Source organism: Trichosurus vulpecula, chromosome 4, assembly GCF_011100635.1.
Source record: "Trichosurus vulpecula isolate mTriVul1 chromosome 4, mTriVul1.pri, whole genome shotgun sequence".
Classification (NCBI taxonomy): domain Eukaryota; kingdom Metazoa; phylum Chordata; class Mammalia; order Diprotodontia; family Phalangeridae; genus Trichosurus; species Trichosurus vulpecula.
Window position 1 is genome coordinate 212,205,530 of NC_050576.1, and position 26,721 is coordinate 212,232,250.

General features: G+C 39.3%; 1 protein-coding gene and 1 non-coding gene across 3 annotated transcripts in view; one reads left to right on the forward strand and one right to left on the reverse strand.

Moving 5' to 3' along the window:
• Positions 1-26,721, forward strand: part of PITPNC1 (phosphatidylinositol transfer protein cytoplasmic 1) — a 363,762-nt gene that overhangs the window by 90,963 nt on the left and 246,078 nt on the right. The gene's annotated exons all lie outside the window — the stretch shown is intronic.
• On the reverse strand, positions 15,726-15,833 carry LOC118849264. The gene has a single exon (XR_005010316.1). It is a non-coding gene; the product is annotated as a U6 spliceosomal RNA (small nuclear RNA).

A 26,721-nucleotide genomic window follows, 5' to 3' on the forward strand; every position in this document is an offset into this window, starting at 1 on the left:
AAAACACTAGCAGTCATGGCTTGTTAGCATAGCTGCAGATTTCTGCTGCACGTCAGCAGAATCCATGGTCTGCCTCCGGGTACTTCCTGTTGGCAGAGGTGGTCCTGTTCTTGCTAGATTGAGATTCTATTAAATTAGGAGAGCATAAAAGTTGTTTTGTTCAGCACCTGAGGCTCTGGGTATGTTTAAAAAAAATTCTTTTTAGAAATTTCTGGTCTAGAGAATCCTGGTGTTGTGGAGGAGCTAGGCATTACTTTGGAAATGGAAGGTGCTCAAAGCATTTTTTTGTTCAATCGAATTTGGATTAAACTGTGAAGAGGGGTAATTGGGCATCTGTGAAGCACTTAGCCTCTCTCTAGCTGTGCTTTGGTTTCACCTGGGAGCTCTCTTAACAGTGACTTGGCAACTAGATGGCCCATCCATCAAGGAGTAAATGAAAAAAAATAACCCTCTGGTAGATTTACATAACTCTCTTTTTTGTTTGTTTTTTGTTTGTTTTGGCAGGGCACTTGGGGTTAAGTGACTTGCCCAAGGTCACACAGCTAGTACATGTGTCAAGTGTTTGCGGTTGGATTTGAACTCAGGTCCTCCTTACTCTGGGGCCGGTGCTCTACTCACTGCGCCACCTAGCTGCCCCTACATAACTCTTCTTATGGAAAGAAAAAAAATTCTGTTCATTTCAACAATGACATGCTGTACCGAAGCTAGCCTGAGCTTCTTTAAATTTGTATTTTGGGTAGCCCCTGAGAAGGGGACATGGAAGCCCCAATCTATACTTAGTAGAAGAAAAAAGAGAGACTCGGCATTTTTCCACACATCACCATCAACAGTAAACACTCTGGTTAAGAATTAGGAAGCATATAGTACACCAAAGGGCCATTCAGAAACATGAGGAGTTTGATTTTTTTTTCTTCCTTTACACTCTCTTGTCCCGTATCCCTTTCAAGTCCCTTCTCTCCCTTCCCTTCCTTTCCCCCTCCACCAAACAAGCAGAAAAGCAAGGGAGGTTTGTCTCATTTTCTACATCCCTGCAAAATACTGTATATTTAAAGGTTGCCTGAGTACTTTTGTAGCTTTCCTTTTTGTAGATTTGTCTGAAAGAACTTGAACTTTGGAGAGACTTCAGGACTAATTTATGCAGAGAGACCATTCATTTGGTGCTACTTTTATGAAAACCTTGCCAGTTAATTTGCCATTCCACAGGATTTAGAAACTCTGAAAGGACCATAGGTGGAATTTGCAGCTTTCTTTGGTTTTATTTTTAATTTGGCATTTCTTAATCTCCTCTGCCTCCCCATTTCCTGACCTCTTCTTTGCTCCTTAAAACAGAAGTGTTTTTCTGGCCACCTTCCCAATGCAACACTAGCAACTGTGGGTACCATGAATGGTAGCCAACATCAGATTACCTCAGGGCCCGTCAGGCAGTCATCATTTAGCTATTCACCGGGGCCACATGGAGAAATAGGGTTTTCTTTAAGTCTGTGATTTTCCCAACCAACGTCAGCATTTGGAGGACTCCTCAGAATTGAACTCTCAAGGGGAATAAAATAGGTCCTCATCATCAGTCTCTTCACTGACACCTGCTAAGAGTTGTTTGTGGCTCAGCCATGCTTTCCAAACCTCTTCTTCCTATGAAGGGGTGTAGAAGCTATTGTTTGTTCCTACTAGAAATACTTTGTAAAATTTTCTGACACATTTTCTGACATTGTATCTCTTTTCTAGGATACTTAAGAAATAAGTTTTTCTAGGACCTGGTGCCTTTCTCAGGTAGAGTAGGTGTTATGGAATTAGATAGCTGAATGTTACTTTCACTAGGTGAGTGTTACTTTCACAGCTTCCGCTCCCTGCCCACCAACATAATGGCACCCTTCCTCATATTTTTTAACATTTGTGTGGATACCAGTAGAACGCACAAATTGTCTATGAATTGTCCTTCCTTCTCGTTACACGATCAGGCCAGCTTTTATTCCCTCATCATTCCTTTCTCTGATGATATCGTATGCTACTTTTAATCACATTAAAAGCTAATTTAGAAAAAAAAAAGCTTTTTTTTAATCAACAAGAAAGTGCTAACGTAATCTTATGATCAAGCCAGGAGATTTGAAAAGAAATGAGGCAATATACTCATAGCTTACAATGGAATGATCTTTGGTGACTTTTCTTGAAAATTAGCTTTTGAGAACCATGAGCTAAGGGCATTTTCACTTTTTAAAAAAATTTGAAAGTATGCTCCTGCTTTAAGCCATGATTTTTTTGCAAAGAGGAAAAGAGCAAATGGGAGCCTCTTGCTATTAAAGAAAACAAACCAGAGATTGCATTTTCTGCAGACTATTCTGATAATCTCTTGTCTCGTCTTATTTGTATTTTATGGGTAGGTGCATATTTATCCGTGTTAGTAGTTAAAAGAAAACTATTGAGTTATGTTGGATAACTTACCCTCCGTTCTCCATCTCTGTGTTTTTGTACCAGCTGTGCGTCATGTCTGGAATATACTCCTTCAGTAACATGTCTTAAAATCTCAAATTTCCTTCAAGACTCAGCTCAAGAGCTACCTTCATAAAACCTTTCCTGAATCCCCAGTGCCTTTCCTCCTACATTATCTTGTGTTTATTTTCTATAAGCCTATATAAGTATAGTCTACGTAAGATACAGTTGACCTCTGCCTCAGCAGGTGAATGTTAAGAACCCTTGTTTTCCAGAGTTGTTTTGTATCCCTTGAGTATTTTATCAATAAATAATTCTGATTTAGTTATTAAAAAAATAAGCAATCTATCCTTAACATTCCCGTGTTTAAGCAGTAGCATGATTTTATTTTATTTAGGCAATTGGAGTTAAGTAACATGTCCAGCATCACACAGCTAGTAAATGTCTGAGGCCAGATTTGAACTCAGGTCCTCCTCACTTCAGGGCCGCTGCTCTATCCACTGAGCCACCTAGCTGAGTTTCTTAGTAGCCTCTTTTTCACTTTCTGATTTGGCAATGGGCACATTCACTGCTATGTACAATTTCAGGGAAGAATGAGAGGTGCAAGTTTATATCTGCAAAAAGGAGGAAGGTGTTCTTTAAAGTATTGGTGAATCCACCCCAGAAAGTGCTAAAGTAACTTCTCAAGTGCCCGATAGAGGATTTGAAAAAATGGAAAAGCAGCTAAGTTTGTGGGTAAATGAGATAGTGGTCATCCCTTCCTCTTGCTAGCAATCCCATGAGCAAACATCCAGGCCTGGAATGGCAGAGATGCCTGTGGTGGGATCCCAAGCACAGACCACCAGGGACGAACTCCAAGGTGTGTGCTTTTCATTGGGGAACAGTTCAATACAGAGCAGAAAGGCACATTAGAAATAGCACATAGAGATTCCCTTTTTACCTTTGAGTTCTTCTGACATCACTGCCCCTGCCCCTCCTAGTCCTTTCTGGAGTTGCCCTCTTCTCTTTTATGTGGGTTATTTCATGGTTACTGTGTTAGGAAAAATGCATATTCTCAGGATTAATGTTTTATTGTAAAGGATTATATGCAGAAAACTATTTTCAACGATTTCTAGCAAAAGATGATGGATGTTAGTGTTTGGGGGAACCTAACTCCCTATTTTCCATAGATTTAGTATATCAGCATTTGTGTTTTTGACTTTGGGGCTATTTATTAGGAAAATTTGTTGCTTAGTCGTTTCAGTCATGTTTGACTCTTTGTGACTGTTTTTGGGGTTTGACAAAGATACTGGAGTTGTTTGCCATTTCTTAGCAGAGTAGGTAGGTGGGTCAGTGGCTAAAGCACTGCCTGGAGTAGGAAGACTCATCTTCCAGAGTTCAAATCTAGCCTCAGTCACTTACTAGCTGTGTGACTTTAGGCAAATCGCTAAACTCTATTTTCCTCATGTATAGGAAACTCTAGTTTCCTCATGTATAAAATGAGCTGGAGAAGGAAATGGCAAACAACTCTACTATCTGGCTGATTGGATATGAGCATATGAACAATCACCCATTTCCTTTGTGTCGTACATCCTGAATTGCATATATGTATATGTGTTTAAATATCCTAAGGTAAGAAAGCTTGTACTTTAAGATTTGCGTCACATATGTGGGAAGTTTGCTGTAATGTGGGCACTTTCATTTGATGGTGTTTGTTCACATTTCACTGGTTTGCCACAGTGTGTTTTGGTAATGTTTATTCCTGCTTGATGAGTCATTCAGAGTCACATAAGCAACAGATGTCAAAGAACTCAAGATAAACTTTACCTGAGTTTCTTATTTTTATAAAGTAGCAGTTTTGTTGAACAGATAATTGTCATCTCAGCTGACTGAGATATGTCAGCAGGAAGTAGGGTCCTCCATTGCTCCCCCCCTTCCCCATTGTCCACATCGCCAGCCAGGAATTATACTACACTATACGTTCCTCAGATGGTGAGCTTGACATCATTCTGGAAACTGTCGTCATCTTACTTGTCCTTTCTACACATCTTTTGGCCAAGTGTGGCTATGACAACAGGTAGGGAAAGAGGAACCTATTGAGAAGGGTTACAATGAGATAGATTGATGAAGAAACTAATGCAGCTTTGTAAATAACTGCTAGTAAGTAATTTATGGTGAGCTGTGTGGCCCAATGGATAGAGTACTGGGTCTGGAGTCAGTCAGATCTGGCCTCAGAGATGTATTAGTTGTATGACCCTGGATAAGTCACTTAAGTCTGTTTTGCCTCTGTTTCCTCATCTGTAAAATGAGCTGGAGAAGGAAATGGAAAACCACTCCAAGTCCCATCATGAAAAGTCTGACACAGCTGAACAACAACAAACCCTAACCTGAGACCAAGGGGGACTCAAGGTTCAATATTATAGTTATACTGTTTCTCCAAGAAATTTAAAAATAGTGTAGTCTTTATATGAAAACCAAATCATGCAAATACTTGGTATACTTGGATTTATTTTAAAGCTTGTGCAAATTTATATAAATAGCATTTTCCAAGTTAACAAAAGAAATGTCTCCGTTGAAATCGTTATTACAAATTGGGTCCACTGAAATGTAACATGGAGTACTTCATCTTCAGTTATGATATGAGCTAGTACTCTTGTAAAACCTCTGAATTAGTATGTGTTTTGTTTTGTAGCCAGCATTAGCCAGTATCTAGAAGGGGAAAAAAAAAGCAGGCAGAGTCTGAAAGAAGTAAGGATGAAGACCTGTAAGAATTTTGATAAAATATGAAAATCTCCTGTTAATCATTGCCATTAGAAGCATAATTCTTGTTACATTGTGATGTCAATCAACAGTCAAAAAAAGCATTTATTAAGTGCTGGGAATACATGTAAGAGCAGAAAGACAGTCTGTGTTCTCAAGGAGCTCTACTGTGGGAAGACAGTGGATAAAGGGAAGCTGAAAAATGGAGGGAGGGGAGACAAAAGTACCAGGAAGGGCATGGCAGAGAAAGTCTAGGTTGGATGCCTAGGGAGGAGTGAGATATGGATGGCCTGGGTAGCCCCCTTAAATGGCAGTTTGGGGAGAAGCCTTCCAATCATAGGGAGGGGTTCCAAGGGCAAGAGGTTACTTCCAGTGGACTGGAGTGAGTTTCCAGGATGAAGAGGTTTCTGGGACATGGTAGAGAAAGTCTACTGCCTGCAGAACAATGATGAAGTGATATGTGTGAAGAGCTAATGGAAAATGAAGATTAGCTGCATTTTCATGTGTACTGTTAGGATGGTTAGGTTTTTATATTAAATCTTATCTGCCATGCTGTGAACTTTGTGCCTGGAAAATGCCAGTGGTCACTTCTGGGTTTTTCTATTGGCTATGGGACTGACTCTTGGCCAGTCAATCAAAATCCTTTCAGGTGAAAGTATTATGGGATTACACAGTAGTATTGTTCATCTAAATAGTATTTGTTTAGTTTTTATAAGGAAAAGATGAATCCTGATGTCACTATTCAGGCTCCAGGACTTGAAATATGGCTTCTAAGTCTCTGTCAGTATATTGGATTAGTCAGGAGGATAGATGCTTATTGTAGAAGATTCTCCAAAAATGTTATTTTATCATGAAAATGTAAGTACTTCAATTGAATTTATAAGCAATATAAAAGACTCCCTCTTGGGTGCTGCCTCCTGGATTTATTAAATAAAATATCAAAAGTCACAAATGATTAAACTGAAACTTTAGCTTGTAAGAGAGTTATTAAGCAGTAAATTCTATCACAGGAGGCTTTTATTTTCTTCACTGAGTTGTACCAAGAAAATTATCCTCTTACATAATTTATGGCCATGGCACTGGGGACTTTCTCAGCATCTTGGCAGCATTAAGGACATCCTATCATTTTGTTTGTGTCATGTATAAAATAACTACTCAATATTAAGTTTTGATCATGAATAACATCTTTTAATTGTTGTTAAAGAATTACATCCCTCCCCCCCTCACATTTGGAGGGAGAAAAACGCATTCCTACACATGTGCTGGAATGCCCAGCACAGTTTTCAAGTCAGGTGAGAAACTGTACCTCCCTTTACATTCAATTCAACAGACATTTATTATATAGTGGAAGGTACCATCATAGGTCTGGTAATATAAAGGTGAAAATTATGTAGTTCCTGCTCTTGGAGAGCTACCTGCATATTACTCCCTTTCATGCACCCTATGTTCCAAACACATTGGCCTCCTTGTTTTTCCCTGAATTTGGCATCCCATTTCTCATCTCACTGCCTCCATACAGGGCTGTTCCTCAGACTGGAATATATTTTTTTCCTCACCTCCATATCTTAGAATACCAAGCTTCTTTTGAGGCTCAGGTCCTTTCTCATCTTATAGGAAAGATTTTCCTTATCCCCTTGGTTTTTAGTGCCTTATTTCTCTTCATTAAGTCACTATATATATATATGTATGTGTATATATTATATATATGCATATATATACACATTATACTTATGTGTATATATCTATATGTGTGTACACACAGACATATATATTTATATATTATATATGTATATATTTGTATAGTATTATCTATGTCTAGGTTGTATTTCTTCCAAAAGGGAATAGAAGCTTCTTGAGGCCAGGAATTATTTTTATTTTATCTTTGTATCCACTGTACCCAATCCTTCTAGTTACCCAAGTTTGCAACTGCAACTCCTTACTCTCACCTGTCTCCGATTTCCAACCAGTTGCTGTAAGGTAGATTTTAGTGTGTATAAGGTGGATTTTTGTTATTATTTGTTATAGTTTAGTTCCCAGTATCCATAGCCAAAATAATCTCTTGTTCCCAGGTGTTACACATGAGGTCTCACAATCATGGTTCAAAACATCTCCACCACACTTGCGCAGCATTATGTAATGATAAATAATATAAACACTTGTGCTTAAATTGTAAATGTCCACGGCTACTGCTCAGTGAGATACAAGGATGAGGTAACATAAAATTAGAGGCTATTGATGGCAATATGCCTTCTTTGTCTGATGCCCTATAAAACAGGTGGGTACTGGTAAGTGAGTGGGAAACCCTTTGGGTTGAACATACAAGCTGGAATGCTGTGTGTACCTGGATTGGCTCCCTGTAAGGCTTGGGGGGAAATCTGTGTTTGCTTCAGCTGGCCCCCATCAAGGCTTGAGGGGAGTTAAGGGAATATACAAGCTGTGCCTGTCTTGATTGACCCTATTGAGATGTGAGAAGGTGATTAGGGAATGCTGTAGGAATGTTCCCATTATCAGAAGCTCTTGTGAGAAGAATAGACTAGAATAAAGTAAGATTATTAACCTCTCCAAAGCTGTCTTCCCATCTGACCAGATCAAGAGTGAACCTGTGCTAGCAGTCAACGTGTGTGGTAGTGCTATCTGTCTTACGGTTGCCAAATTTTGTCATTTCTAACTCTACAGCATCTCTTGCATAGATCCCCTTCTCCCCATTCAAACAGCTCACACTCTAATTCAGGCCATAATTCATTAGCTCTCTCCTGGACTGTTTATGGTAGGTAGCACCCTAGTGGGTCTTGCTGTCTGAAGTCTCCCCTCACTTCAATCCATCCATTTCCACAGTCACCAAAGTGATTTTCCGAAAGCGTAGGTCTGACCATCTCACTTCCTACTCACTAAAACTCAAGGGGCTTTCTTTTTTGGGGTGTGGGGGAGGGTAGTAAGTGGTATCAGGTTTGGGGTTTTCCTGGCAAAGATATTGGAGTGGTTTGCCATTTCCTTCTCCGGCTCATTTTACAGATGAAGAAACTGCGGCAAACAGGGTTAAATGACTTGTACAGCTAGTAGTGTCTGAGGTCACATTTGAACTCTGGTCTTCCTGATTCCAGGCCCTGGTGCTCTATCCACTTCACCATCTAGCTGCCCCAACTCCAGGGGCTTTCAGTGGCCTCTAGGACTAAATACAAACCTCTTTGTTTGACTTTGAAAGACTTGGGAACTCTGATCAATACAATGACCTGCCACAATCTGAGGATCATCATAAAACATGCCACCCACCTTCAGTAGAGAGGTGATGAATTGAGAGTGCAGATTGAAGTGGATGTGAGTGAGTGAGAGTGTGTGTGTGTGTGTGTGTGTGTATGTATGTATGTATACAGTGGTTCAGCCTACTTTCTAGTAAGTTCTGACTAAGGTGAATCACATCATTTTTCATATATTTTATCCATTTTGCCCATAAATTTTTTTTTTTGGCCACTAAGTAGATTTAGAGAAAGTTCAGGGCTTTATGTTCTCAAGACATTTGGCATCTGCCTCTGTGTGTGTGTGTGTGTGTGTGTGTGTGTGTGTGTGTGTACACACATACATATACACACATAAATAGATGTAATTTTTATTTTATGTGTATATGTATATATATATTTTTTGACATGGATAATGTGGCCATTAGTTTGCTTGACTATACATGTTTGTAATGAGTTCTGATTTTTTTTTTTTTGCTTTCCAAATGGGGAAGGGGGAAGTAGGAGGGAGAGAATTTAGAGCTGAATTTTAAAAAATAAACTCCTTTGTTTGACACTTAAATCTTTTCATAACCTGGCCTGTCTCCACCTTTCCAGTCTTCTTACATTTCATTACCTTCCTTGTGCTCTATGGCATAATTGTGTTGGCCAACTTATTGTCCCTCATACACGGAGGCTCTTTCTTCTGTCACTTCTGTCGCCTAAAATGTACACCCTTTTCCCTTCCACCTCTTGGAATCCCTCATTTCTTTCAAGACTCAGCCCCACTGTGACCTTTTTATGAGGTTTTTCCTGATTCCCTCAGCTTCTCATACCCTTTCACCCTCCTAGTCTAATACTCATGTTGTATGTATCCTGTATCTAGAACTATATATGTATAATATGTGGAAGCTCCATGAGGGAAGGGACTGCTTCATTTTTTGTCTTTGTATCACCAGGGCTTGGCACAAAGCCTGGCATATTAGATGTTTAGTACGTGCATATGGATTGGTCATATATAAGAAACGTTTAATGTTTGTTGGATTGGGTTAGGTGTAATTTAACAAGGATGATACAAATGAACATTATGCAATATGGAGAGTGTGATGGGGGTAAAGAAGAGATCCCAACAAAGCGTTTTAAGGAAATTTGAGGAAAAGGAGAGCTTTTCAACTTAGAAGGGGATAGTGGTGGTCAGTGAAGGTTTTGTAAAGAAGGGGGCACTTGAGTTAAATCTCAGAGGAAAGAGGAAGGTTTTTTATAGTATGCAGGGATATGGATTGAAATGCATTCCTGGCATAATGGTCAGTAAGCCTGTACAAAGGCGATAGCCAAAGCTGAAGTTCCATTTTGCCTGGGGCTCAGAATTTTTGAAAGGGAGTGTTGTTGTTATTCAGTCATGTTGGCCTCTTGGTGACCCCTTTTGAGGTTTTCTTGGCAATGATTTTGGAGTGGGTTGCCATTTCCTTCTCCCGTTCATTTTATAGAGGAGAAACTGGACCAATCAGGGTTAAGTGACTTGTCCAGAGTCACACAGCTAGTAAGTGTCTGAGGTCAAATTTGAACACAGGAAGATGAGTCTTCCTGATTCCAGGCCTGGCACTCTATCCACTTCCACTGCACCGTCTAGCTAACCTTTAAAAGGGAGGAGTGTGAAATATGTCTTGAAAGTCAGAAAGACTTTTATCTTCTAGTCACTGGGGAGATATTAAAGATTTCAGAGAAGTGAGTGACATAGTGGGAAGATTATTTTGGCATTTAAGCTGAGGACAGTTTAGAAGCTGGAAGACCAGTATAGGTAAGAGGTGACTCGGACCTGATCTAGAGTAGTGGCAGTATGGCTGGAGGAGAAGGTGGGCTTAGAGAGAAGTCAATGACGTAGAGTTGATAGAGCTTGGAGGTTAATTGTTTAGATGTTGGAAGGGATATATGGTGTGTCTAAACTTCCATGTAACACTGAGCACTTCACAGAAGTTCTGAGAATTGCATTGATGATTCCTCTGTCCACATATTCAAGAACTGTACTCTTTTCTTTTACTTTTTTTTTTTTTGCCAGAAATGATGGAGTATGGAAGAATAGCCTTTGATGTCTAGAAAACTGTCATCCCCTTCATGAAGGGAAAGAATGGTATAAAGGAAAAAGGAAAGTGTCCCTCTGGGCCTTGGCATGAGGTGTAACTGATTGAGGGGCAGCCTCTTTGTTTTAAAGTAGCAAGATTAGACTGTGATGTTACTGCCTGTCTTTATCCATCTTCACACTGTGATGCAAAAATGGCTCTAAAAATATTTATAAATAACTTTTTAAAATCGAGTTCCAAAATCTCCCCCTCCCTCAAGGTCCTCTCCTACCCACTGAGAAGGCAAGAAATATATCAGTTATACATGTGAAATCATGCAAAACATATTTCCATATTAGTCATATCACAAAAAAACAAGGAAAATAACAGAGAGAAAATTATACTTCACTTTGTACCAAGAGTTCAACAGTTGTTTCTCTCGAGGTATATAGCGTTTTTCATCATCAGTACTTTGGAATTGTCTTGGATCATTGTATTAGTCTAAAAATTCCAGTTTCTTAAAGAGTACCAAAATGACATGATCTAGGCCAACAATGTTGTTCGTTCCACATGCAATAGGGGTTCTTAATCTTGGTTTTTTTTTTATGTCATGGACTCCATTGGCAGTCTGGTGAAACCTATGGACCCCTTCTCAGAATGTTTTCTAAAAGATTGAAAGAAATGCTAAATTTAATTTAGATCCTGGTAAAATATAAAGACATCATTGTTTTTTCCATACAAGTTCACAGATCCCATGAAACCTATCCCCAGATTAATTATAATAGTTATAATAGTCTTTAAACGTGAAATCCCTGATAGAGTTAAACACACGTCTTGAGCTAGTTCCAACTAAAGTGAGCCTTAGCATTGCTTGTGTATTTTATCCATTTCTAAGCATGACTCAGCCATAAAACTTTTTTTTTTTTGGCCACTAAGCAGATTTAGAGAACATTGGAGGCTTTATGTTCTCAAGAATTTACATAATCACTGCAAATCTGTATTGCTTTTTTGGGGAGTGGGGGAGAATCTGCCTGAACTCATTAAAAAAAGGTGGAACTGGCTCAACCAATGTGGAACACCTGGCATGGATTTTTGGTTCCTCTACAGACTTCTAGAAAAGAGAAAGCTTACTGTGACTTATCAAATGTCAGTCTTTGTGATGAGTCAGCACATCAGGATTTCAGTGCCTTTCTAGGTCAAGACCACGTGTTCCCTTGGTGGTGCTAGACCAAGACTAAAGTGGTGACATTATTGTGAATGACAGTACTTTAGATTTAGGTTACTGGCTAGAGCTTAGTTTTTCTCTATTTGGAGGAGACCTGTCTCTAGGGCATAAGTGACTTTCCACCAGAGGAGGAAAGTTTCTTCAGGCTGTGTGTGTGTGTGTGTGTGTGTGTGTGTATTTATATCTCCTGTGTATAAAGTGGTTCTTTCTCTCTCCCCACCCCCGTGTGTGTGTGTGTGTGTGTGTGTGTGTGTGTGTGTAAAACACACACATCCAATATATATAAGTCTAGTAAAATACAGCGTATTGAACAAAAGAGATTAGAGTAGTATTTGGAAAATACTGTGCAATTTTTTTTTAAAGTACATTTTCCCCAAGGTGTCCCTAATAAAGCATATTCTGAGTACCTCAGATGAAAGTTTTAGATTACTAAGAAGAATGAAAGAATAGTTGCCGGCTGAATTTTCTTCTTAAGGGTTTTCTTTACTCCTGAAGTATAAAGCACAAAAATGAAGGAAAGATGAAAGACAAAGCTGTTTTTTAAAAGCCCGGATCTGTCAGGGGAAAAAAATAGGTGAGAGATTTCTCAACAACAACAGCAACAAAGAATGGTACTACTTCTCTGGAAATTGAAAAGTGCATCACTGCTGAAGAAGTTATTTGAGAACTAATGGTTAAGTTATTTGAGAAGTAATATTGAGAATGACCAGTTGGGTCATTCCAAGGAATGTGTGTTGTCTGTGATCTTTATTGATGGCTATTTCAGGTTGTGTATCTTCACATGCATTTACTCTAGGGAAGGTGGTAGCCATGGTATTTAACATGATTTGAAAGCCCTGCCCTATGACGTGGTTCCATATTGGGAAATAGAAGATTTTGTAATATTTTAAGATATCATGTTTACAATTCATCCTTGCTGCCTTTCACTCACTGACCTTTCTCTGTGTGGGGTAAGTAAAGGTAGAATACAGAGGCCTCCCTTTTAGAAGCGGGAAAACCAAGAACTGAGAACCTAACAGATTAGCTTGAGATTCCGGGACAGGAATACTTAAGCAGAGGTAGAACTGTACCTTTCTACTTTCACGTTCATTTTGTTTCGTCTTTGCACCAGGTTGAATGGGGAAAATGGTTTTATCTCTGGACCTGAGCGCATCAGTTGGGCAACTCAGACAGTGACTGGCCTCCAAGGGCCTGGCCAAGGAGTCGAATGGGAAAAAAACCCCATTATATGCAGTTATGGTATTTTCTGTGGGGTACTTGGCCTTTGCACATCTATTTGTGACTGTAGCACCAGCTAACTACTCCAAGCTGAGCCATATTTTCTTAATCCTTTTCTTCCAATGTAGTTTATTTCATTTTCAATTTATAGAATAAAACAAGCATTTCCATAACATAGTGTAATAAAAAAAGATGATTGCACATGAAACTGCAAATCTATTATGTACAACTTGCTATTCCTTTTAAATATATAATGAAGTTACCATGTAAATTTCTTTTTTCTTCTTTTTTCTCCCCCCATGGCTATGATTAGACACAAATATGTATAAATATGTAAAACCATTTTATGCCTATTTCTATTTATCAATTTTTTCTCTGGATGCAGATAGCATCTTCCTCTATATGTCCTTTGTAGTTAATTTGGATATTTTACAATTGTCAGAGTGACTTAGTCCCTCAAAGTTGTCCCTGAAACAATATTGCTGTTACTGTATACTGCTTGTTTTGCTCTTCAGTATTTTGTGTAAGTCCATCTATCCATGGTTTTGTTTTTTTTTTTTTGGAGGGGAGAAGGCAGGGCAATTGGAGTTAAGGGGTTAAGTGACTTGCCCAAGGTCACACAGCTAGTAAGTGTGTCAAGTGTCTTGACACAGATCCTCCTGACTCCAGAGCCAGTGCTCTATTCACTGCACCACCTAGCTGCCCTGATCGATGTTTTTCTAAGATAGATTGAGCTCGTCATTTCTTTATAGCACAATAGTATTCCATCACAATCATATACAACTTGTTCTGCTATTCCCCAATTGATGGACATCCCCATAATTTTCAGTTCTATGGCATAATATCATTTGAAACTATCCATGTTGGAAGATAAACTACAGCCTATGAAAAATACCCAAATTCTGGAGGGATGGATAAAAGGACTCTTTTTTGTTTGTTTGTTTTAAATGAAGAAGACAGGACATCTAGTGGAAAGAATACTATTCTAAGAGTCTGAGGACTTGAATTCTTACCTCAGATCAGTTATTTCGGAGCTTTGTCAAAACCTTAACCCTGTAGGTCTCTATTTTCTCATCAGGGAAACAAAGGGAATGGGCCAGATGGTTATGGAATAATAGGTATAAAACTGGAAGGGACCTTAGAAGTCATCTAATATTCCCTTCTTCATCTTACAAATGAAAAAACTGAGGTCCAGAAAAGTTATTAAAGGAACTGCCCAAAGTCGTGCAAGTTATAAGTAGCAAATCTCATCTCCAAATCCAGGTTTTCTTATTTTAAACTTAAACTTAACCCACCATAGTAATTTAGTTGTTTATGCTACTCAGTCATCTTTACCTTATGCTGCCTTATTTTTTAATGCATGTTTTTTTGGTGTGTGCTTTATTTCAACAAGGTTATAAGCCCTCAAAGGGCAGAACTGTGTTTTATGCATCTCTGTATTTCCAGTGCTTATTACAAATATGTGTCCAGTACATTTTGCTGTATTTAATGAATGCAATGGGAGGGAATGGGGTACGTGTATTTGGATGGGAGGGAAAATTTTCCACAGGATTGAGGGGACAGAAGAGGATGAGGAAGGTGACCTCTGTCTCATCTCTGAACTATTCGTTCCTAGGTATAGGAGAGCAGGAGATGGCCTGGATGATTGAGTCTGGGATCCAGGCTGGGAGAGAGGCTGAGTCTGGGATAAAGTGCTATTTAGCATTACAAGTAGAGATCAGACTGAGTGTCTAGAGTTTTCAGGGGGATCAGAAGAGATGGGAAACTGAGTAAAAAGGGGGGTCAGTAGTTGGAGGAGGTGTATAAATAGATTCAGGACCTTTTCTCTTCCTTACTCCCCTTTACTTCTTCCTTTCTCAGAAATCTTCTTGGGTTTGTGGATGTGGGAGTGGATAGTCTGCCATCAAAAGTTTTGGAATGGACATGCAGAATAGAGTGTAAGAAGAAAAGAATAACCAAAGGGTAGAAACTGAATGCCTACAGCCCAAATTACAGTTGTGTTCATGACACTAGGAAAACAGCATAGGACACTTCTCAGGAGCCTCTGGCACACAGGAGAATTTGGGTGATGTTAACAGATCTACCAGAAAGCAGCTAGATAGAGTCAATAGAGTGCTGGCCTTGGAGTAAGGAAGACCTGAGTTCATATCTGACCTCAGATACTTGTACTAGTTCTGTGACCCTGGGCAAGCCACTTAGCCCTGTTTGCCTCAGTTTCTCATCTGTAAAATGTGCTGAAGAAGGAAATGGCAAACCTGTCCAGTATCTTTGCCAAGAAAACCCCAAAAGAGGTCATGAAGAGTCGGACATGACTAATAACGACTAAACATTAACGACAGATCTGCCAGATGTGAGAGCTGACCTGAGTCAGGACTGCACAGTTCATTTTGGAAAACACACTCTGGGTCATCTGGTCATAGTGTCTGCATGTCTGAAGTTGAAGACACCAAAAGTGGAGCACACTCCAAATGCCCATGTTCATTCATTAGGATGGTCTAAGGATATTAGCCCTTTGATTTTTCTGTGGGCTGTGAATTGTTATAAACAATTTCTTCATTTTGGTTAGGGGGAATGAGAAAAGAAAAAAAAAAGACTCCTAAATGGCTATGTAGTTTCTGTACACATCAGTAGGGATATATTTAGGACAGGAAGATAATAAAGAGGCCAGCAAAAGCTTTTTATATGTCAAATGACATTTCAGAAAATACCTGTTTTAGTTATGGGTCATAAACAGGTATCTTTCTGTTTTTGTTTTGTTTGCAATATATATATTCCTGAAAAGTTTGATGTAAGCTGATTCTTTTGAAAATCGAGTCATCTTAAGCACATCAGGAGATTTGGACTTTTTTTTAAAATATGGAATGCTTCACGAATTTGCACGTCATCCTTGCACAGGGGGCCATGCTAATCTTCTCTGTAGTGTTGCAATTTTAGTATATGTGCTGCTGAAGTAACCACAAAATCTGGACTTTTAAAAAAGGAACTTCTGGGTAGTGTTTTGAAATGAAAAGAATGCTAGATTTAGAGTCAGAGGACCCCTTTGTGAAGCCTGCATGTAAATTCATTTATCTAGTAGGCATTTGTTAAGCGTGACCTATGTCCAAGGTACTGTGCTAAGATACTACAAGATAGAAAAGACCCTGACCTCAAGGAGTTTGTGTTCTACTGGGGATGGGAACCAAGGGAAACAACACAGATGAAATAAATTTAGAGAGTGCCAGAAAATTGAGATCAGGATAGGCCTCAAATAGGAGGTAACCCTCAACCTAAGCCTTGAAAGGCTTTTAAGAGACAAAAGTGAGGAAAGAGTGCGTTCCAAGCATGGGAAATAGGAACATGGAGAGGAGGTGAAACATTATGAATGAGGGATAAGAAGATGGCCAATTTGACTGGACTACAGAGTGCAGGAAGGGAAGTAATATGGAATGATTCTAGAAAGACCAGTTGGAGCTAAGTTGTGAAGGGCTTTAAATGCCAAAGATAGGAGTTCGTATTTGATCCTAGAGGTAATAGAGAGCCACTGGAGTTTATTGAACAGGGAAGGGAATGACAAAGCTCTGTGCCTCAAGGATATTACTTTGACAGTCATGCAAAGGATGGATAGGGGAGGGGAGAGCCTTGAAGCAGGGAGACCAACTATGATGCAGCTGCAATAGTCCAGATAAGATGTAATGATGATCTGAACTTGGGTGGTGGCCCATCACTGGAGAGAAGGAGAGAGATAGGAGAGGTATTGTGGACGTACAATTGACAAGACTTGGCAGCTGATTGGATAGATGAGGTGAGGAAGTGGGAATTATCAAAGATGATTCTGAAGGTATAACCTTAGGTGATTGGGTGGATAATGGTGCCTTTGACAAAAAAACAGGGGAATTTGAGAAATGGGTGGGTTTGGGGAGATATTTAATGCTGTTTTGAACACATTGAATTTGAGTTGCCCATGGGGAAAATCCAGTTGGAACTATCTAATAGACAGTTGGTGATGGGGGACTGAAGCTCAGAAGAAAGGCTAAGGCTGAATATATAGAACTGAACATCTTAAACTCACGGGAGCAGATGAGCTCTCCAAGTGACATAGTAAAATGAAGTGGGCCTAGGATAGAGCCTAGGGAGTGTACCCACAGTTAGTGCATAGAAAGAATATAGAGGAATATAGATCCCAACAGGGGATATTGAGAAGGCATTCAGACAATGTCATGAAAGCTCCCATATGGAAAAGTATCCATGAGGTGGATAGTCAACATTGTCAGATGTTATAAAGAGGCCAAGAAGGTTAAGGATTGAGGCAAGTCCCTTGGATTTGGCAAACAAGGGGTCATCATGAGGATAACTCATTTTTAAAGAACTTGAGCATGTTCTAAGTGCATACCCTACAGTTCTGTGAGGTAGTTAGAATAAGTACTATTTATTCCAGTTTTACAGATGAGTAAATTGTGGCCCAGACTGAATCAGTGACTCGCCTAGAGTCATTCATCCAAACAAACATTGAAACCAAGATAGGAATCCACGTCTCCCAACCTGAAGTCTCGCGTTCTTTCCCCTGTACAATTTGACACATAGGCACTTAATAAATGTTTCCTGATTTAAACTGAAGTCAGTTTCTCCTAAGAGGGAGGAAATGAAGTAGGACAGGTGATCATACTTATGCCATTTATCCTTACTTGGTTTTTAGGAGGAAAGTACTGTTTGAATGTCAGCTACTATTGTTATTTAAGATTTAATGGTTAAATCCAATATTGGTGGGAATTGCTGATTGAAAGGATACTGTTATAATTCCTGATATCTTTGCAAATGAAATAGATTTGTTTTATAATAAAACAAATTTTATGAGAGCACCATTGTCCTAGTAAGAAAATCACCTGAGTAAATTAACATTTTCCAGAGATGGGACAGGTGTTCGTTCTTACCTGAGTTATTTTTCTTTTCACAAGACTGGCCTTTTTTTTTCCTCTCTCATCCTTTTGAATTTCTGCATTAAGGTTTGGTCTTAATGCTTGCAGCCAAACAGTCTGCAAAAAGTCTATATTGTAATAGATGTTGCCTGAGTTAATTATCACTCCTCTTGTTCGTGTCAGGGTGTATAGACACTCTGCTGTACTCTAATGCCCTTGGACCGTTCTCTCTGGTTAGGTTTATCTTACTTTCTGATTTAGAAGCTGAGTTTGTGCTTGCCGTCTAAGATGACACTATTGATTCACTTTCAGCACTTCTCATGTGTTCATGCCAGACTACCGATATTGTATTGCCTAGTGTCTCTGGTGACCAAGGTCATGTCTTTGCAAAATGGTTGGCCGATTTAGAGTTCACTGCAGAATCTGTGGCCACTGGCAGACGTTTTTTCTCCCCAGTGAAGCTAGAAAGATTGAATTTATGACTTCCTTCCTTCCTTCCTTCCTCCCTCCCTTCTTTCCTTCCTTCCTTCCTTCCTTCCTTCCTCCCTTCCTCCCTTCTTTCCTTCCTTCTTTCCTTCCTTCCTCCTCTTCTCCTTCCCTCCTCACTTCCTCTTCCGTCCCTTCCTCCCCTCCTCCCTTCCTTTCCTCTCCTCCCATTTCACCTAGGCCAGAAGTGCAGAAGTTACTCACAGCCTAATCCCCACTACTGAGCTTTAATCTGCTTTGTTTTCTACTAGGCCTGGTTGGAGGAGCTGACCATATTCATGTTAGATTTAGTGCAGACACCCCATGATCATAGCCTGGTGTAGCTCAGAATTCTCAAGCTCACAAGATCCACTAGCCCAAGCCTCTTGGGGAAGTAGAATTACAGGTGTGTAGCCACCGAGCCTGGTTCTACTGTGAATTTTCAATGCCTGTTTAATTCTGGTCTTTTCACCTGTGACGAGAAAGCTGTTTACCTGTGGTGCAGACGTACTGAGATATGATTCAGCCCTTTGCATTTACATGTATTAATCAATATAAATTCTGTTTTAAGAAAAGAAAGAATGTTATTTTGGGCATCTGCTGACATTTCTAGTTGACAGAATCTTAATTAGGCATTTTTTGAATTCCAGTGATTCATGTTTCTATTTTATTATTAATTATAATTGCTTCAGTATTGTACTTTTTTTTTTAGTCAGAAAGCACTTTGCATGCATTGATCAGCACAGCAACCCTGTGAGTAAAAATAATATTATTTCCAATTTACAGATTAGGAAATTGAAGCCTAGAAAAATCAAGTGATTTCTTAACCACCAATAAGTATCAGAACTGAAGCTACACGCTGGCTTTCTCATTTGAAGTCCAATACTCTTTTCATGCTACTTCCTTAACTATTAAACTTTGAACATGGCCCCTCGACCAAAAACCAAACAAACTTAAGAACATGGAGTTTCTGTTCCTCTGATAGTCTCATACCCAAATACATATATAGAGAAATGTACACCGATGCTGTTACATCAAGCATCAACTCTTTATTAGTTATCGAGTACTGCTGCTAATACGGCAGGAGCTTCACATTTTCTAAAGGTAGAATTATATCACCATATCATGGAATTGAATTATTTACTACGATTTCTAATTTATCCTTTCAATACCTTATTTGTACGTAACTGTTTGTATGTTGCGTCCCCTATTAAGTTACAAAATCCTTGAGGGTAGGGACATTTTTTTGTTTTTTTTTTTCTTTTTGTACTTAGTGTTTAGCACAGTACCCCACAAACAGTGATTAAGAAATGAATTCGATTTGACCTTTTTTTGTTGTTCAGTTGTTTTCAGTTTTGACTTTGAGTTTCAGTCTGACTCTTCTTGACCCCATTTGGGGTTTCCTTGGAGTGGTCTGTCATTTTCTTCTCCAACTCATTACACATGAGGAAACTGAGGCAAACCGGGTTAAGTGACTTGCCCAGGGTTACACAGCTAGTGTATTGTAACTTGACCTTCTGGGCCTCAGAAAATACCCTATTAATATAGTGATTTTTGCCTTTTGGTTATAACTCTGAATTTGTAGGGTTATTAGGTGAGTGACAATAGCTTTCTTGATTTTAATATGAACTTTTATCTAGACAAAGTTCTGAAAAATTGTATCCTTTTCCATAGCCAAGTCTTTTTTTTAAAGAATGGAATGCTATCTTTATTGTATGTTCTTGAAATTGAGTTGTAACTGGTGGTGAAATGTCTTCAGTTCTCTATATTCCAATGTTCTAATTATCTTATTTTTTTAATTAGATTTTTTATTTTTTGTTTACAAATCTTAGTTCTACATGTTCTTGAGTTTCAAATTTTCTTTCCTTCCCTCCCCTTCCCCCAAGATGGCATGCAGTCCAGTATAGATTCTACATAAACCTTCGTATTAAACTGATTTGCACAATAGTCAAGTTGCAAAGAAGAATTGTGACCAATGGAATGAATCATGAGAGAGAAGAAACAAAACCAAAAAAGAAGAGAAAAAAAGAGAGCAAATACTTTGCCTCAATCTGCATTCATACTCCACAGTTCTTTCTCTGAATATAGCTAGCTTTTTCCATCATGAGTCCTTTGGAGTTGTCTTTGAATCTTGTATTGCTTTGAAGAGCCAAGTCTATCAAAGTTAGTCATCACAGAATCAATATACCTGTGGTTGTGTACAATGTTCTCCTGGTTCTGCTTCTCTCATTCAGCATCATAATGTAGGTCTTTCCAGGTTATTATGAAGTCCATATCTTCCCCCTTTCTTATAGCACAATAGTATTCCATTACATTCATATACCACAACTTGTTCAGCCATTCCCCAATTGAAGGACATCCCCTTGGTTTCCAATTCTTTGCTGCCACAAAAAGAGCTGCTATAAATATTTTTGTACATATGGGTCCCTTTCCCACTTGTGTGATCTCTTTGGGATATAGCCCTAGAAGTGGTATTGCTGGGTCAAAGGGTATACACATTTTTATAGCCCTTTGGGCATGGTTCCAAATTGCTTGAAAGGCTTATCTATCATGTAGAAGACTAGTTAGGTTTGTTCTGCCCGGCACTAGAGGGCAGAATCAGGAGGTGGGGTGGAAGTTGTAGGTGGTCATCTTTTATCTTGATATAAAAGAAACCTCCTGCCAACTGGAATAGTCCCAAAGTGGGATAGCCGTGCTGGAATGCTGATAAGTTCTCCGTCACTAGAGGCATTCAAGTAGAGGCTCAATTATAAGTTTAAGTTGGACTAGATAATTCCTGAGATCCCTTTCTTCTTTGAGATTCTGTGATTCCATATAAATTTAGGACACAATTTTTCTTTCTCCATCTCCAGTTGAAGTTTTTCTTATACTTAAAAAAAAACTAAAAAAGATGTTATATAAGTGCGTGTGTGTGTGTGTGTGTGTGTGTGTGTGTGTGTTCACACCAGCAGATGGGAACTGAGATCTGAAAGCAAAATGTTTCTCGAAGGTGTGGAGAACATTTCTGGAATGATGCCAAGTGTAATTCTTGCCCTGCAGAGGACAGAAAGCTTTGTTGTAAAATTTGGATTGGCAGAGAGCAAATTTTAAAAATAATTCCCTTTATTCAAAAAGTAACAAAAACAAAAAACAAACTTATGATAACCTCAAGTCAGCCCTTTGGAGACAGAAAGAGTGAAGGAATCGACAAAGAAAAAAACCCAAACCCAACCCTTTTCATTCCTTATATCCTTTAATTCTTGTCTTACTGTACCTAATTATAGATTCTTAGTAAAACAGTTAAATCTCCAAAGCTAATTATCTGTAAACTCACATTGTGTCAAGGTTGACTTTCCTGACTTGAAGCTTCTGTCTCTTATACCTAGAGGTAAAGCCTTATCCTTACTTGTTTTAGGCAGGTGCTGTGGCTTAGTACAGTCTTTGGCCAGTAATCATCACAAGTAAATTCCTTGTGGGAAAGACAGGTTGGAGCCTCAACTTTCTCCCACCCTCCAAAGAATGACAAGAGGAACGGGCCTGTATCTGATACCTGTGTTTCTCAATCACAGACACATAGCTTCTTGGGCTTTGAACTCTATGAAAGGAACTCCTAAAGAATTTTATCTGCTGGTAAGGTGGGCCAGAAGCAGGAGAATAATCTGCAGAGTAGATAGAGAGCAGGGACATTTTTTTTCCCTTTTTGTACTTAGTGCTTAGCACAGTATCTCACAAATAGTGATTCAAGAAATGAATTTCATTTGACCTTTTTTTGTTGTTCTGTCGTTTTCAGTTGTGTTTGACTCTTCTTGACCCCATTTGGGGTTTTCTTGGAGTGGTCTGCCATTTTCTTCTCCAACTCATTTTACCCATGAGGAAACTGAGGCAAGCAGGGTTAAGTGACTTGCCCAGGGTTATACAGCTAGTGTTTTGTAACTTGACCTTCTGGGCCTCAGAAAATATCGTATTAACATAGTGATTTTTTTTTTGCTTTTTGCCTATAACCCTGAATTTGTAGAGCTATCAGGTGAGTGACAGTAGCTTTCCCAACTTCGAGTATGAACTTTTATCTAGACAAAAACATAATAGCTAATATTTATATACTGCTCGTTATCGTCAACCCTACCAGAACCCGGCCTCTGACCTGTGGGTAGCGGAGCTGAACAGAGGAGGCTAGGGACAGGAGAGTCAGGAATAAGCCAACAATTTAATTTCAAAGTGGGGAAAATAACTTGCAAGCAAGGGCATATGTGCCAGAGCCGTGCCCCTCGTTGGGAGTTGGGGGGGACCCATGTTAGTGTAGGCAGATCTTAATTCTTATACCTACGGCTATGGGGTGAGCTATAGCCCTGACAATGGCGGGGGGGTAACAGCAAATAATGTGACAGGGCCTCATGACCAGAACACGGATACAGCAGGAGCTTGTCTAAGCTCAGAGAATACTTGGTGCTGGTCAAAGCGATACAATAATTATATGAAACAATTCTGGGATTTTGCTGTGGCTGAGATCAGCTGGAGGGTGAGAGCAGAGAATTATTATTATACCAGTCTCAGGGCACAGCTTGCTTGCTGGGCCTTAGCTGTGGAAAACTGGGCATCTCCTAATATCTTGACACTATGTAAGGGATGTTGTGCTAAGTGCTTTACGATTACTGTATCATTTGATCCTTATAGCAACCTTGGGAGGTTATTCCCATTTTACAAATAAGGAAACTGAGACAGGTAGAGGTTAAGTGACTTGCCCAGGATCACACAGCCAGTAAGGTTTTGAACTCAGATCTTCCTGACTCCAAGCCTCCTTCTCTATCCACTGCACCATCTTTGAAAGATTTGGCAACTCCAATCAACATAATGACCAACAATGACTCCAAAAGACTAGCGATAAACTTAGAGTACAAATAGAGATGTAATCTTTTTTGGACATGACTGAATAAGTAATTGATTTTGCTTGACAAAGTGATTTCTATCAGTTTATTCATAAGTAAGAAGGCCCCCCCCCCCCCGCCCCAAGTCAGCATGGGTATAGGAACTTCCCTATGAATTCCTCCTCTATCTCAGTCTGAGTAGCAAATATATCTGTGTTGTGAACTTATTATGGCTTCCCCAAAACTAATTGGACTGATCTCTAGATCCACCAGCATCAGCCATCACTGGGGCTGACTTTGAAAGCCCTGCATTGAATTAGTGATACCAGAAGGAATTAAAAACAGCTTATATCAGTAGCGTGTTTGACCATGCCTTTTACCTCTGCCCTCAGTGTTTAGCCTTTCGCTATGATTTTATCTAGTACTTACTAGTGGAATATAGAATATCTTTTCTCCCAAGTTCATGCCCTAACTTTTTAGGAATTGCCTGACCAATCCCATTATTCCTCAGGCTTCTGCCATGGTTCACTGAAGATTAATTGTACACAAATGATGTCATTCACTATAGTTTATAATAGTAAAAGAAGATGCTAACATACTTTTCCCCCTTTAGTGTCAACATGGCAAACTCAGAGAAAGGAAAAGCCTTGTAAGAAATAACTAGGCAAGCAATATTAATTCATACAATGGTCATGTGCAAAATATATAAACCTCTGTTTCTTGAGTCTATCATCTCTTTCAGGAGATTGGTAATATCCATCATAAGTCTTCTGGATACATGGGTTGCATTGATCACAGTTCTTAATTTTTCAAATTTGGTTTCCTTTCATTGTTGTTTTCTTTGTATAATTTTTTTCTCATTTCACTCTGCCTCAATTTATACTAGACAAGGTCCTTTGAAATCATCTCTCTTTGTTTCTTGTGGTTCAGTAATATTCTATCAAATTCGCATACCACGATTTTTCAGCCATTCTTCCTCTGATAGGCATCCCTTTGATTCTGGTTCTTCCTTCTTTTCTTCTTTCCTCTTTCCTCCATTCCTTCCTTCCTTCCAATTTATTCCCTCATCTTTTAAACAGTAATAACTTCACAACCTTCTTCACAGGGTTATTGTGAAGATCAAATCTAATAATGTCATGGGCATTGGAAATATAATTTATTATGCAGAACAGCATAGGTCTTGTCTAAAGCAGCTAAAGAGGTATAAGAGGGCAATAATTACTTTCATATTCCAGGAACCAACAACCAGATGTGTAGAGAGATAGAGAAGTCATGTAATAGCTCAGCTTAAGGGCTATAAGGAAGTGGTTGAAAAATTCATAAAGAAGAGACTGCTTTCTAGGAATAATAATTGCTAACCTCTTTAGTGCTTTAAGGTTTGCAAAGGAGTGGAGTCCTTTGATTCTCTGAGGGTAGATGCTGTTATTATCTTTATTTTAGAGATGGGGAAATCCAAGAGAGGTTAAGTGGTTTTCCCAGGGTCACACAGCTGTTTGAAGCCAGCTCTGAGCCTAAGTTTTCCTGGCTCCAGCACACCACTACCTCTCCCATGGAAAGACATTTTACTTCCAGAAGGAAGACTTTAAAAACACATTTCAGCAAAAAACAAAACAAAACAAAAACATGCCTCTACTGCTGAGGGGCTCTGAATGGCACAATGGGGCCTCACGTTCCCTAATTTTCCCCTTCTCTTCCCTTTGTCGCCATCCCCACCCCACAAAAACAAAAAAAAAACCATAACAAAACCTTAGCAGCTTAGACAATTCCCAGATATAATTTTAATGACATGGAAAGCAGTGGAATACCATGGAAAGAATACAGGATTTGGAACTGGAGGGCCAGGTTGGAATCTTGGCCTGCCATTTTCTACCTGTGTGATCTTGGATGAATCACTAAATTCTCCAAGCCTTTCCTCATCTTTACAATGGGCAGGTTAAACTAGAATAGGACGAGGTTCCTTTCGACTTATAATCTGTATATGAGCTTGTGATTTCTAGAGTCAGAGGGAATTTTAAAAACAGTTATATCTCCGAGAAGTGGAGCAGTCTAAAGAATATTGGATTTGGACTCCAAAAACCTGGATTTGAGTCCCAGATCAGCTGATTGACTACTTGTGTTACTTGGGAAAAGTCACTTTTTCCTTGGGCCTCTGAGATCCAGGGTCCCTTCCACATCTAACTCTTGTAGTTGTCAAATGATTTTGCTAAGGTCATACAAGTAGCAAGCAGTAGAATGAGGACTTGAAACCACTTCCTCTGAAGCACTTTTTTATCTAACTAAATTTCTCAGGTCATTTGATGCAGCAGGCGCTGGGTTTGCAGAAGCATCCTGCTCAGGCCCATGTGCAGCCCCATCTGTAGATTGAGACCCTCTTCTTTTCCAATCAGTCACAGTTCTGAGCCTTTCCTTAGATTTCATTCTCTTCAAGACTATATGTGGAGCTAAGAACTGTGGAAAGGAGTGTGTCTTCAGATTCAGATTTGTTCCTAAGAGCCACCCTGGGGGATTAAAAAAAAATACCAGACCTCTCCATTAAGAAATTTAATTACTGTTTGAAAAATTAACTGAAGTGGAGACCTGCCACAGTTGTTACAGCTGTGTTTCAGTCAATGACTCAAGTAATAAGAATAAAGAAACATAGATTTACAGCTAGAAGGGGACCTCTGAAGTCATCTATTGCAGCCTCTTATTTTTAAAGATAAGGAAACTGAGGCCCACAGATATTAAATGATTTTGCTATTGTCTTACAAGTAGCAAGTGTTAGAATGAGGATTTCAAACCACTTCCTCTGAAGCATTTTCTTATCTTACTAGTGACCTTAATAAATAATACTTTTCAGTTTTTCCCTTACCTTCCTCTACCCTGCCTTCTTTTTTTTTTGTGTGTGTGTCTAGGCAGTCAGGGTTAAGTGACTTGCCCAGGGTCACACAACTCATCATAAGTGTCAAGTGTCTAAACTGAATTTGAACTCAGGTCCTCCTGACTCCAAGGCTGGTCCTGTATCCATTGTGCCACGTAGCTGAACCCCCCCTTCTTTTCCTCATGTTTTTTCTCCCCTCCTCTTTCTTTCCTCTCCTCTGTAATAAAAACCACACTGGCATACTCAGAATAGTGGCTAGTGCAGGTTCTCTTGTCTGGTTTACTAGGAAAGACAGCTGTTTCAGGCATCAACAGTCTTCTTCAATTAAACAGAAAAAATACAGAGAAGAGAAATAAAGACCAACAGACTGAATCAAAACTTTATATCCACCACTGAATCAAGAGAGCCTTTACCTCTGAGGAGTCAGGGAGCTCTGAACATTCGGCCACTCAGAGTATCGACCAGGGAATCACAGCATCTTTCTCATAAGTGAGCCCCCAAAGCAAAGGTCACCTCTCAGAATATATACTCTTTAGGTTCAGTACCTAATTAGAAATTAACCAAAGATGTGTAAATCTTTCTACAAGCAAGCTTCCCTTAATGGGCTCCACATGAGGCCTGTTGATGAGTGGGGAAGATCTTATTCCCCGTTAACCTTACATCCTCCTTCAAACCCCGCCCCCCAACTCCCAATAGCTGAGTTTTTGTGAATGTATGAGGGTCAATGAATATATATTGAATGAATGAATGAATAAAGCATTTATTGAGTGTTTACTGTGGCCTAAGAA